Here is a 13,606-nt window from a genome sequence, read left to right on the forward strand (position 1 = left end):
AATTATCTTAAAGAATGTAAAACCAAATGGTGATATCTTGAATCCAAATGATGACCTTTATATTGACAAACTAGTAAGTGTCATGTGACAATTTAAGGTAAAGTGAAACATTAATTTGAAGGTTAAGGACTCAGTGCAGTGGTAAGTATCATGTAAAATTTGGAGGTGGGGAAAAAATTTCATTTGACATTTAAAAATCAGATAACATTATCAATGATAAGACAATTTAAAGAAAGTATATATCAGAAATGTATATCATGTATATTACAAAGTTATAATTTTTAGCTCATCCTGCGTCTGTCGTCCGTAAACTTTTACAAAAATTTTCTCCTCTGAAACTACTAGGCCAAATTCTACCAAACTTGGCCACAATCATCCTTTGGGTATCTAGTTTAAAAAATGTGTCCGCTGACCCGTCAAACCAACCAAGATGGCCGCCATGGCTAAAAATAGAACATAGGGGTAAAATGCAGTTTTTGGCTTATAACTCAAAAACCAAAGCATTAAGAGCTAATCTGATAGGCATAAAATTGTTGATCAGGTCAAGATCTATCTGCCCTGAAATTTTCAGATGAATCGGACAACCTGTAGTTGGGTTGCTGCCTTTGAAATGGTTATTTTAAGGAAATTTTGCAGTTTTTGGTTATTATCTTGAATACTATTATAGATAGAGGTAAACTGCAAACAACAATAATGTTCAGCAAAGTAAGACCTACAAATAAGTCAACATGACCAAAATTGTCAGTTGAACCCTTAAGGAGTTATTGCCCTTTATAGTCAATTTTTAACATCTTTTCGTCATTTTTTGTATTTTTTCTAAAAATCTTCTTCTTTAAAACTACTTTGCCAAATTTAACCAAACATGACCACAATTATCATTGTGGTTTATAGTTTAAAAAATGTGTCCAATGTCCAAGCCTACCAAACAAAATGGCCTACATGTCTAAAATTAGAACATAGTGGTAAAGTGCATTTTTTGCTTTAAATTTTTGAAACTAAGACATTTAGGGCAAATCTTTCAAGATTTAAATGTCCATCAGAATAAGATATATCCCCTCACAAATTTTCAGTTGAATTGGACAATCTGTTGTTGGGTTGCTGCCCTAAAATTGGTGATTTTAAGGAAATTTTGCAGTTTTTGGTTATTATCTTGAATACTATTACAGATAGAGATCAACTGTAAACAGCAATAATGTTCAGCAAAATAAGATCTACAAATAAGTCAGCATGATCAAAACTGTTAGAGGACCCCTTAAGGAGTTATTGCCCTTTATAGTCAATATTGGAACAACTTTTCGTCATTTTTGTAACTTGTATAAAAATCTTTTCTAAAACTACTTGGCCAAATTTAACCAAACTTGGTCACAATCATAATGCTAGGGTATCTCTTTTAAAGAAAAGTGTCTAATGACCCCTCCTACCAACAAAGATGGCCGACATCAGTAATCACATTAACAGGTGAGCGACACAGGCTCTTGAGAGCCTCTAGTTTTTTATTATAAAAATACAATATTGAACATCCTTTACGTGATGTCCATACATACTAACTATAGTTTTAAGGAATCATTTAAAATGATTGTCAGTCAGTTAATTATTGATACTTGTCAATGTATAGATAATCATGTTTTCTACAGATTAAAACTGTAAAATATAAGCAAAGTGTCACAATATGACATTTTTTGTTGATGGTACATTGTATTGAGCGGCTCAAGTTATATGACAACTAAAGGTAGAAAACCCTTTAACCTCTTCATTCTTTTTCCACTCCCTCAGACAGTTTTACTCTTGGAGAAAGCAAGAAATTGGGACATCATTGATAGTACCTGCTCACTTCTCAAAGCAGTGATATGAGAAATATGGAGGGACTAAGCAGGTTGATAATTGCAAAGGGAAGGACTATACAATAAGATTAGTTATCAGATGTAAAATATTATATTAGTGACTATATTTTGAATATTTAGGTTGCAGCAGGAGAACCTATTGGAACAGCAACTAAATCATCATGTGACAATCATATTACTGTTATCTTCCATAAGAATGGAGGTTCTATAGATCCAACAGGGTTCCTACAAAAAAGAGGCATTCAACTACAACCATGGCTTCAAATATGTGATGATTATAAACTAGTATTCATGGTAAGTATGAGAAAATGTCTTGTATTTTACCCTAAAAATTTATTATCTAACTCTTAAATCTTACTACAGAAATATTATTGTGATGGTATTTGACAGAAACCTTTTTTTTTTATCACAATAAAAAAATTAAATAAATAACAAAAAGCGACAAAAGGAAACTTGAGAATAGAATGTTATTATTACACTGCTAGTGAATGAAAAGGTTTTTATTACTCTGTCTGTGTGTCCATTTGTCCATCTGCTGGTCCATCCTTCTGTTGGTCAGTCCATCCGTCTCAATCCATCTGTCCCTCTTCAGGTTAAAGTTTTTGGTCAAGGTAGTTTTTGATGAAGCTGAATTCATTTCAACTTAAAACTTAGTACACATGTTCTCTATGATAATTTTTTCTAATTTAAATGCCAAATTATAGTTTTGACCCCAATATCATGGTCCACTGAACATAGAAAATGATAATGTGAGTATCGCATCCATGTACTATAGGGACACATTATTGTGGTCAAGTTCTTAAAACATATTTGTACTTTTAGTATTAAAGATATATTGTAAAGTAAAAGATTTTAGCAATGTTTTTAGCTCACCTGGCCCAAAGGGCCAAGTAAGCTTTTCTCATCACTTGGCGTCCGGCGTCATCGTCGTCGTCCTGCGTCCGGCGTTAACTTTTACAAAAATCTTCTCCTCTGAAACTACTGGGCCAAATTTAACCAAACTTGGCCATAATCATCATTGGGGTATTTAACCAACCAAGATGGCCGCCATGGCTAAAAATAGAACATAGGGGTAAAATGCAGTTTTTTGCTTATAACTCAAAAACCAAAGCATTTAGAGCAAATCTGACATGGGGTAAAATTGTTTATCAGGTTAAGATTTATCTGCCCTGAAATTTTCAGATGAATCTGACATTCCGTTGTTAGGTTGCTGCCCCTGAATTGGTAATTTTAAGGAAATTTTGTTGTTTTTGGTTATTATCTTGAATATTATTTTAGACAGAGATAAACTGTAAACAGCAATAATGTTCAGCAAAGTAAGATCTACAAATAAGTCAACATGACCAAAATGGTCAGTTGACCACTTTAGGAGTTATTGCCCTTTATAGTCAATTTTTAACTATTTTTCGTAAATCTTAGTAATCTTTTAGAAAAAATCTTCTCCTCTGAAACTACGCGGCCAAATTAATTGAAACTTGGCCACAATCATCATTTGGGGTATCTAGTTTAAAAATTGTGTCCGATGACCCGGCCAACCAACCAAGATGGCCGCCACGTCTAAAAATAGAACATAGGGGTAAAATGCAGTTTTTGGCTTATAACTCAAAAACCAAAGCATTAAGAGTAAATCTGACATGAAGTAAAATTGTTGATCACGTCAAGATCTATCTGCCCTGGAATTTTCAGATGAATTGGATCATTGGTTGTTAGGTTGCTGCCCCTGAATTGGTAATTTTGAGGAAATTTTGCTGTTTTTTTTGTTTTTATCTTGTATATTATTATAGATAGGGATAAACTGTAAACAGCAATAATGTACAGCAAAGTAAGAACTAAAAATAAGTCAATTGACCCCCTAAGGAGTTATTGCCCTTCAAAGTCAATTTTTAATAATTTTCACAAAATTTGTAGATTTTCACTAACATTTTCCACCGAAACTACTGTTATAGATAGAGATAATTGTAAGCAGCAAAAATGTTTAGTAAAGTAAGATCTACAAACACATCATCATCACCAAAACACAATTTTGTCATGAATCCATCTGTGTACAATGTTTAATATTAACATAGACCAAGGTGAGCGACACAGGCTCTTTAGAGCCTCTAGTTTATTATTATTATGAATTATTTATCAATTTTGCCATTTGCTGAAATTGCATAAAATAGTATTAAAGTAATGTTCAATGCTAAACAATTGCAATGATTAATGTATACAGTAAATCTGAACTCTTAGTTCTGTAGTATTCTCTCTTGTATTTAGGGTTTCACTATAGCTGAGGGTTCCATAATAGGAGCTATTGGTAAGAATTTTGAAGACACCAGCGAGGAATTGGAAAGCGATGAACCTGAAACTGAAGACATGCCAGAGTTAGCAGAAGATCCCCCAGGGGCAGATCTTGATACAATTAAGAGTATGTTTAAAGTACATTGTAATAAATAGCATGCTTTGGCAGATCCATCTTGTAAAAAGAACATAATTTGAGGAACTGCACCTTCAAACATGTTAACTCCACTATAAGTCCCTATTCCAAGTCAGGAGTCTGTAGTTCTACTAGTGTTGTTTGTTCATTTCATATTTATTTTTCATAATTTGCTGTGTTATAGATTAGGCTGCCAATTTTTTCAATTGAATTGTTTCATATTTTTCATGTCAGGGCCTTTTATAGCTGACTATTCAGTGTTGGTTTTTCATTGTTGAAGGCCGTAATGTTGCCTACAATTGCTTTCATCCACTTCAGTTGCACATTGGTTGATAGTTGTCTTAATGGCAATTATAACACATCTCCTTATCATTATATAAGGTCAAAACAAAAATGTGTGATAAAATACAAATACCATACATGATGGGCATGGACAGAAAACCACATGGATTTGGCAATAGTATTAATTTGGTAATTTCATATTTTTACTATAATTAGCCATTTAATTAAAAATTATTTACCTCAATCTAAGAAAGTCTTTGTACTTGGTTATAGTTGAGTGTTATAGAACATGAAATTTGTTTATTACAGGGGATGGTATGTTTGGACAGATGAACCTAGGAAATATGGGATCCATAAATTTGAATTTTCAAGGTAAGGGGAAAATGTGAGAAGCTTGTACGTTTTTTATTACAAAGTGTAATTTACTCTCTTCATTTTGTTTTATAGCCTTAATATAATATTGACAAGCAGTTCATACTTTAAAGTGTTAGAGAAGATCTATGCAGTTGGTATATTTGATAACGTTCAGGTCAAAATTAAAAAAAAAAAGAATGTCTTAAATGTAAATTATTCAGATCTAGAGGTTAGTTAAACTGAGTTAAAAAAGCAGGAAACCTGAATGTTAATCAGATGGACTAAGATTGCCACACTGGAAATGTTTTTTAAGGTATGTTGCAAAGAAATAGTGTATTATTGATTCCAGCGTAACGTGTTGCAGTTGACATGGAAATATTGGGTGTCCATCTTTGTGTTTGTCCGTACGGTCTTCTTAGCACTCTCACAGGTACAATTCTCTCCAGATTTTTATAAAACGTATACTATAGGTTAATATCCCGAGCAATATCTCAGACAAGTTGTATAATTGTAGCCAATCAACTTTTTTTCCCCTAGGAAATTTTAAATTTATGGAAATTAGCCTGGTTAATTCTCTCAAGGGTACAATTCATGCCACATTTATATAAAACTTACTATAGGTTAATATCAGCAATATCTCTGACAAGTTATATCTTGGACCTATTCCCAAAATTGCGGCAATCATACACTTCACCCTTTACTACCTCAATGGAAGCAGTACCTCCCTCGGAGCGAAGCCAGTTGAATTGGTACGGGATGGCCAATGGGGTGTTGTCCTATTTGGAAATGAACTGACATTTTATAAACCACTATGAGGACCTCTACACAGACGTGCAAGAATAGCAGCTAACCACATCGTTTATAACCTTATTGACTAACTTTCACTTTTAACTATACTAGATTCTTATTTTAATTTCACTTTCACTTTCTATTTATATATGAACCTCAATCACAGTGACTACGGAACATACCAGTCAAGATAAACATTTGTTTTTATTTCTATTTTTAACTTTTATTCTTGCTACATTATGAACACTATTTTACATTTTCACTTTCACTTTTATTCTTTTACGTCATAATTAATACAACCGCATTATATACACTTTATGAACATGTAAACTCTGTAATATTGTCCTGATGATGCCGCATTAGCGGCGAAACATGTCGACTCAATAAAACTATCACCTTGCGGTAACCCAGATATTGTTGTCTCTACATATTATATTTCCATGAGGTTTTAAGACAACCGCAGCATACTTCGGTATCCATCTTGGTTACTCTACCAGCTTTTCCGTTAGAAGGTGTTGGTTCACTCGTCACATATTATTTATTTTTCTGTGAACCCCTGCATCCGCACACGATCCACCTTAGCCGTCCTGCGTTGTAGTTACAACCGTCAGCCTCATGTCTACCGACCAGTTCCATTCTACCACCAACCTCACTGAAGAAACAGCCCATACCTCGAAGAAAAGAAAAACCCGCGACGAAGATATGGAGGATAATACAACCGCACCCGCAACCGCAACCGCTCCTACTATGATAACCATCCAAGAGAAAAAACTTAGCCCACTTTAGAACCTTACGGAAATTGAACATTACATTCATCCGCAGCATACCTAAGTACACAAAGTCAAAGTAATTCGGAATACCAGGCATTTTACTTAAAGATAAAAGGAAGGAACCAGAACCAGGATGAACCACATAAACCACAAACCTAATTTACAAAGAAAAGCCTGATCCACGGACATTTTATTATCAAAGTTAATTTTTATGAACATATCTACCAAGATTTACAATTCCCAAAATTTCGGCAATCATAAACTTCACCCTTTACTACCTCAATGGAAGCAGTACCTCCCTCGGAGCGAAGCCAGTTGAATTGGTACGGGATGGCCAATGGGGTGTTGTCCTATTTGGAAATGAACTGACATTTTATAAACCACTATGAGGACCTCTACACAGACGTGCAAGAATAGCAGCTAACCACATCGTTTATAACTTTATTGACTAACTTTCACTTTTAACTATACTAGATTCTTATTTTAATTTCACTTTCACTTTCTATTTATATATGAACCTCAATCACAGTGACTACGGAACATACCAGTCAAGATAAACATTTGTTTTTATTTCTATTTTTAACTTTTATTCTTGCTACATTATGAACACTATTTTACATTTTCACTTTCACTTTTATTCTTTTACGTCATAATTAATACAACCGCATTATATACACTCTATGAACATGTAAACTCTGTAATAATGTCCTGATGATGCCGCATTAGTGGCGAAACATGTCGACTCAATAAAACTATCACCTTGCGGTAACCCAGATGTTGTTGTCTCTACATATTATAAAACTTACTATAGGTTAATATCAGCAATATCTCTGACAAGTTATATCTTGGACCATTTCTATAATGGTGGGTGATCAACTTTAAAAAAAAAGAGTTATGCCCCTTGGTAATATGAAATATGTGCAAGGCAGGGGACATTGGAACTCTGTTTCTTTCATTAATCAAGATGTTAACTTATACTACATACCTTTTTATGCCCGACCTACGATAGTAGAGGGGCATTATGTTTTCTGGTCTGTGCGTCCGTCCGTCTGTTCGTCCGTCTGTCCCGCTTCAGGTTAAATTTTTTGGTCAAGGTAGTTTTTGATGAATTGAAACTTAGTACACATGTTCCCTATGATATAAACTTTCTAATTTTAATGCCAAATTAGAGTTTTTACCCTAATTTCACGGTCCACTGAACATGGAAAATGATAGTGAGAGTGGGGCATTCATGTACTGAGGACACATTCTTGTTTTTCTTTTAGTTTGAACCAATTTAAGAGGGGTGAGATCAATTATTTGCAAATTTAGGAAAACTTTGTAGCAGAATTCAAATTATTATTACTGCAACACTCAAACAGTTAAAAAAAAACTTAGCAATAATTTTTTGAATTTACAGTTACATGTATTCTTTCAGGAAAAAAAATCAGAAAAATTTTAATTTATAAAAGTAATAAATTTTTGTACTTGAAGATCCATTCAGTGTTTTACTGAAGAAAGCAGACAGTTTTCTGCAGAAATTTTCCTTGAAGAAACTAAAGATGGGATCAATCATAGATTTTTTGGGTAAACTTAAAATGGATGAGTCAAAGAAGAAGTTAGCTGCTGTATTGACAACTGTCAAGGTAATTTATTCATTTTCTCAAATTAAATTTAAAAATTCCTGTTCTCATCTTCAGGTTGAAATGTTGTAACTTAGTTTCGGAATGAATGTTGGAATAGTATATAGACTTACCCTAATCAGACCTGAAGGAAGTCTTGTGTTTTGATTTGTGTCTATATGTCAGAATTTTACTGTATTAAATTTATAGTATCTCATCATTACTGCATGCACATTTTAGCACCATTCTGTCAGCATGCAGTTATTTTAGTGACTTCAGGTAAGTTTATTTTATGGTCCATTGTACAGAAAATCAAAATTGTTCATAACAGTTTTTTTTACCTCACTGCAATGTTTTTGTATGCTATAGTTCAACAAAATTCATCAGTATTTGTTCTAGCCATGTTTCCTTTTTCTTGCAAGGGATTATTTTTTCTTTTCTTTTTTCAGAGTTATAAAAAGCAGAATGCCATTAACATCATGTAATTATGCTAAGGAAGAATGTGATTCCATTACTGATAATACTTAAGTATTTTTCATTGTAGAAATTGATAGACAATAAACCCTGTTTTAACCCATCACAAGCCACAGATGATGAAATAGAAGAGGAATTGTTAGAAAGAGGACAGCAGACGGGTGGAAGTAGAGACCAGATGATCAAAAGACTACTGACAAATGGCAACCGTAACTATGACATCATCTGATAGTGTTATTTAAAAAAAGAATATGACTCTTTTGTATTTTGATTGCTGTATAAATGCTCTGACAGAAGCAGTATTTGTATCAAGGCATCCATTCTCTGTACAGAAAATATTTACACGCTCAACACTTTGACAAATCATGAAATTGAAAAAAAAGTACAAGGTCAACACTGACACGCTAAGAACTACAAAATTATTGCATTAAATTTTTATAAGTTCATAAGTTTTGTAAAGATCTAGGTAAATCTAAATGTTAAACATGCTATAATAAACAAACACTGATACAGTACCAAAAAATCCATTAAATGAAGTCCAATTAAAAATTATTGTTACAAATAATTCATAATAAAATAAGTGATATATTTGTTTTTTCAGAATGTCCTCTCCTGTCATCCTTAATTCCATCAAATGTATATTGTACATTTGATTCCATGTGTATGGGTGTGGAATGCTGCGTCAATGTGAAAGTACTCATGTTTCTCCGTACTGTCAAAGTTTTTGCCAGACTTGATCCTGAAGAAATTGACTTCCATTTTGGTATTGATGAATTTAGAACCTCTGTTTCATTTGGTAGTGACTCTTTGTATGATGGTGAGTTATATGCTACACTGCAAGTAAAAATGAAATTGATAACACTTCTCTTTAACAAACAAAACTATGATTTTTGGAAAAGATGAATTTCAAGCCATCTCACGACATATAATTTATCAGATGTTTATTTCTACTTTCCAAATCATGAACGTCAACCATTTCATGTTTTACATTAAGGAACAACTCAAGATTCCTTAGATTGATTTGAATATCATCTTATGACCCATATGTTCATTTTTCTGATTCTAAGTAAATAAATGCATGTATAGATTTTGATGGGGAGAAACATTTAAAGAATACAGTAAATAAGCAATAGTATCATTTGCTTTAAATATATAATGTCTTGGTCCATATGCAAAAAATAGAAAAAAGATAGTATTCCTGGCTGTCCTCTTTGACAAAATCCCCATTTCCATTCTCAATTTTATAGTTGTGCTGCCTATTTTCCTTTTTGGATTAATTTTTAATTTTCCTGATAAAAAATTGAAAAGGAAAACAAATCCCAAATTGATTTGTGGTTTTCTTGAAAGAATATATGAAAACTTGAGGAATATAAATATGTAGAATATTCCGAGCTAAATTTTGAACTTGTAGTGAATTATTTCATACATTTGCTAGTTTTTAGGTAATTCTGCTGTGTTGTCTCATATGATTTTGTCGATGCATTTAGTTGACCATATTTAAAAACAAGGAATTTTCATATATTAATTTTTAGGCATAGAAAAGAAAATGGGTACTGGAATCACAATTCCCGTTGCTGGCGGCATTACAATTATTTTGAGGTAATTAAAATAGATTTATTGAGCAGTTGGTTCTCTCTCTACTAAAGTTACAAGCAAAACAACGCTTTTATGTGAACCAGTTTATTGTAACTTTTCAAATTTGTTTTGATTTATCAAGAGAAACTTTTAAATGTTGGGTGTTTTTTTATTTTTATGCCCAACCTCGGATAGAAGTGGGGCATTATGTTTTCTGGTATGTGCGTCTGATCCTCCGTTTGTCCATGAGTCTGTTCGTCCAGCTTCAGGTTAAAGTTTTGGTCAAGGTAGTTTTTGGTGAAGTTGAAGTCCAATCAACTTGAAACTTAGTACACATGATCCCCATGATATGATCTTTCTAATTGTAATGCCAAATTAAAGTATTGACCCTAATTTCATGGTCCACTGAACATGTAAAATGATAGTGCCAGTGAGACAACCATGTACTATGGACACATTCTTGTTTTTAATGTGATTTTGGACCTTAAGAGTGCAATTCTGCTCTTGGTGTTGGTTTTAAGAATAAAAAAAATATTATTTCAATTATATATTTTTATTGAGTTCTTAGTTGACACTTGGCCTTCATTTATTGTACGCTAGTTGAATTATATCTTCTCATATTTTATAATCTAGCGTACAGTTTCTAAGGAAAAGATGTAAATATATTTTGTTTTATTTTTCAGTGTAGAAATCAAGTTGATAGAGACTGTATTTGTCGTAACAGCTGGGCTAGGATTTTGCAGTGTTGATGATGACAGCAGTTGTCTGGTGGAGTTCGACTTCCTAAAAGATGCCAGAATACCATTTCCAACAAAAGATGCTAATGGAAATTTGGTTTGGCCAAAAAGTAATATTTGCACACTTCTTTTATTTGTAAACCTGCTTTATAATTTATTTTCGTAATTCATGTAAAATATGTAGTGGATTCTTTAATTTTTATGAATCTTGTCTTTTGAGAATTTCCTTCTAGATAAAAAGATGAGAATATATTTCAAATGCAGAAAATTTTGTACAATAATATGTTTTGACTAGGAATTGAGATTGGTACTTTGTATTGCCTTTTTTTTAAGGCTGAGGAGGCATTATGTTACCCTTTTCCGTAAGTTCATCTCAAAATTAGTTTCTATTCTCTAACTTTTGTTTGCCTTAACCAAACATTTTGAAGCTTGTACACAATGCTTTTTAACCAAAAAAGATTAAGTGAATTCATGGGCTGCTGACTTTTACCATTTATGAGTTATGCCCCTTTATAATGTTACATGCAAGTGGACATCATTGGTGTCCAATGGACACATTCCCCACTTATATATTATGTTTGTTAATTTTGTATTTTATTTAATAGTTGATTTAAAAGAAGTCTACAATACAACCAGAATGATGGAAGATTTCACTGAAAAAGCAAAAACAATAATGAAAGAAGTTTTGATAGCTGCCCAAAATGAATTGGTTCAAATGTTAGGTCTTGACCAGGTTTGTGCAAGCATAATTTCATTCTGGTGTGTAGAACTTTCAGTACAAGAAATATAATAGTTTACATCTATTTAGACTAGTGTGTATTCTGTTGTAAGTTATACCTTGGGAAAATTTATCATGGAATTTTAACTTGCTTTTTTATGCCCCACCTACGATAGTAGAGGGGCATTATGTTTTCTGGTCTGTGCGTCCATTCGTTTGTCTGTTCGTCCGTCCCTCTGTCCCGCTTCAGGTTAAAGTTTTTGGTCAAGGTAGTTTTTGATGAAGTTGAAGTCCAATCAACATGAAACTTAGTATACACGTGCCCTATGATATGATCTTTCTAATTTTAATGCCAAATTAGAGTTTTGACCCCAATTTCACGGTTCACTGAACATAGAAAATGAAAGCGCAAATTTCAGGTTAAAGTTTTTGGTCAAGGTAGTTTTTGATAAAGTAGAAGTCCAATCAACTTGAAACTTAGTATACATGTTCCCTTTGATAAGATCATTCTAATTTTAATGCCAAATTAGAGAATTTATTCCAAGTTCACGGTCCAGTAAACATAGAAAATGATAATGCTAGTGGGGCATCCGTGTACTGTGGACACTTTTTTGTTTCTTCCAAAAGAAAGATTACAGCAGTGTAAAAGGTTAACATTTAGCAAAGTTAGTTGTGTTATTGTGATGCATTTTCGGTCAAAACACCTTTGCACTCTGTTTGTTGAATAGTATAGTTGTAAATGCTCTTTAGTTCGGATGTTTGAAAATTCTGGGCGAAAAGAACTAGCTAGCCGAAAAGTTCAACTAGTTAGAAAGTTCCTTTTTGCCAAATTATTCAAAACCGGAACTAACAAACTATCCCAAAAGTTCCAACGGAACTTATCAACCAGTCACAAAGTTCCATTTGAAAAATTGATGCAAAGAAAAATAACGGAATAAGTTCTAGTTTATTATTATACATTAATCTGAAATTGATATTTTTAAAAGTACCCACATGAGAAGGGGGTATTCTTCCCTCTCTTGAATACTATGAATACTAAATTTTCATGATAATGCAACTTATTCCCTTTTATGTGAGCTATGAAATACAACTTAGATTTTGCTATAAACTAGTTGTTCTGTTCAGCCAGAACTATTCAACCAGCTACATTGTTACAGGACTTTTTAACTAGCTACTTTTTATGCCCCACCTAGTAGAGGGGCATTATGTTTTCTGGTCTGTGCCTCTGTGCATTAGTCCGTCTGTGTGTCCGTCTGTGCGTCTGTCTGTGCGTCCGTTCGCTTCAGGATAAAGTTTTTGGTCAAGGCAGATTTTAAAGAATTGATATCCAATCAACTTGAAACTTAGTACACATGTTCCCAATAATATGATCTTTCTAATTTTAATGCCAATTTATAGTTTTGACCCCAATCTCATGGTCCACTGAACATAGAAAATGATAGTGCGAAGTTCAGGTTAAAGTTTTTGGTCAAGGTAGTTTTTCAACTTGAAACTAGTACACATGTTCCAAATGATATGATCTTTCTAATTTTAATGCCAAATTATAGTTTTGACCCCAATTTCATGGTCCACTGAACATAGAAAATGATAGTGCGAAGTTCAGGTTAAAGTTTTGTGTCAAGGTAGTTTTTCAACTTGAAACTTAATACACATGTTGCCTATGATATGATCTTTCAAATTATAATGCCAAATTAAAGTTTTGACCCCAATTTCACGGTCCAATGAACATAGAAAATGATAGTGCGAGTGGGGCATCCGTGTACTATGGACACATTCTTGTTTTCAGAACTTTTCGACTGCACTCGGTATAAAACAACTAGTTGGAAAGTTCCATCAGAACGAAACAACTAGTTGAAAAGTTCTGCCGGAATAAAGTAACTGATGGAACATAGTGGCTGTCACATAGTCATATCATGATGGTTTTCTTTAAGTATGAAAAATTGAGTTGAACTGTAGTACCATTTACAGTAAATATTCATCAAATCCTGTCAACTTAATTGATTTGAACAAAGGAATAAGTTCTTGAAGGGTTTCAATTGGCCCTAAGAT

This window comes from Mytilus trossulus, chromosome 12, assembly GCF_036588685.1.
Source record: "Mytilus trossulus isolate FHL-02 chromosome 12, PNRI_Mtr1.1.1.hap1, whole genome shotgun sequence".
Lineage (NCBI taxonomy): Eukaryota > Metazoa > Mollusca > Bivalvia > Mytilida > Mytilidae > Mytilus > Mytilus trossulus.